We start from the raw sequence: 1709 nt of genomic DNA, 5'->3' as shown, positions 1-1709 counted from the left end.
CTGTTAAAGAATTAGTATAAAACCAAAAGATTATGAGATTAGTGACAATAAAATAGTCCTTAAATATTTATTTTTCTTCTGTCCCATATCAGGTGGCTCTTCTGACATGAGACAGATTTTGGCTTTCACTTTAATAAGAATTGTTGAGTTTAGAGGAGAGAGCCACACTCCAGCTCTGTTGGAAATGTGATATGCCAATAGGCCCATTTACTCTTTTTTTTCTAATATTTATTGAGCTCTACATTTTTCTCTGCTCCCCTCCCTGCCTCTCTCCTCCTCCCTGCAGTCCTCCCCCAAGATCCCCATGTTCCCAATTTTCTCAGGAGATCTTGTCTTTTTCTACTTTCTACTTCCCATGTAGATTAGATCTATGTAAGTCTCTCTTAGTGTCCTCATTGTTGTCTAAGTTCTCTGGGATTGTGGCTTGTAGGCTGGCTTTCTTTGCTTTATGTTTAAAATTCACCTATCAGTGAGTACATGTGATAATTGTCTTTCTGTGTCTGGTTACCTCACTCAAAATAATGTTTTCTAGCTCCATCCATTTCCCTGCAAAATTCAAGATTTTGTTATTTTTTTCTGCTGTGTAGTACTCCATTGTGTAAATATACCACATTTTCCTTATCCATTCTTTGAGCCTCTGTCATTTGGCAATTTCTGTAAGGTTGCTGGATATATTAAGGTTGGTTGTTTGAAAACCTAAGGCTTTTCCTCTCTAACCTTATAATGCAATGCTGAAATTGGTTCTTTATTAAATTCCTCTGTCTGGATTTGAATATCTCTTTGACCTGTTTTATTAAGTTTTTCCAAAACTTGTATCTTGGCACTCAGATTAAGCAACTTTTTTTCATGATAAAACAAAATGATAAAACTGATGTTTACAATTGACATTACATAAATCCTAGTTAAATTAGTTTCCCTCTCATTTAATCATTCCATTTTCAAACTATCCAATGTATTATGACACAGAGACCCAAATTCTTTCATTGTAATAATGTTTCCCATTTTTTTTAATGTGGGAAATACTCTCTCTTTCTCCCTTAAAGAATCCCCAATTTTCTCACCAAATCTGCCACCAATGATGAGGAAGATGTGAGGCTTATTGCTGCTAGAAAAGAACAGTAAAATGTCTGACTGGATTTCAAGGCAGCTGCCTAGTCTGGCAGCAGCCTGAGAAGAGATTCAGGAAGAGCCCACAAGGAGAGAAGAAAGAAAAACCGTGACTCCGGCTGCATGTAGCCCCAGCCTATGCTGGTGGCTGGCTGTAAAGCCATAGGAAAATGACTTTTTTTTTTTGTGAATTTCTACCCCAAATGTTGGACACCAGATGTAGCATGAATAAAAACACAGAGACAGATACTGGGATTCAAGCTGAAGATCAGAAAAGCAAAGCAGCCACCCACTGGGCCAAAAAGGATGCTCCTGCCTCCACAAATCCTCAAACTGAGACTGCGCATGAGGCCTGTCTCCTCCCGTTTTATATTCCTCTTTAGTGCTGAAATTAAAGGCGTGTACCACCACCACCACTCAGCCTCTATGGCTAACTAGACTCACAACCATCCATAACTCCAGTCCTAGGGCATCCAAAGCCACCTTCTGAGCCTTGAGGGATGCACATACATACATGCTGGCAAAACACTCACAAAATAATCTTTTTTTAAAAAAAGATTTATGGCCGGGCGATGGTGGTGCACGCCTTTAATCCCAGCACT

This window comes from Microtus ochrogaster, chromosome 10 (assembly GCF_000317375.1).
Source record: "Microtus ochrogaster isolate Prairie Vole_2 chromosome 10, MicOch1.0, whole genome shotgun sequence".
NCBI lineage: Eukaryota > Metazoa > Chordata > Mammalia > Rodentia > Cricetidae > Microtus > Microtus ochrogaster.
This window is presented reverse-complemented; position numbering follows the sequence as displayed.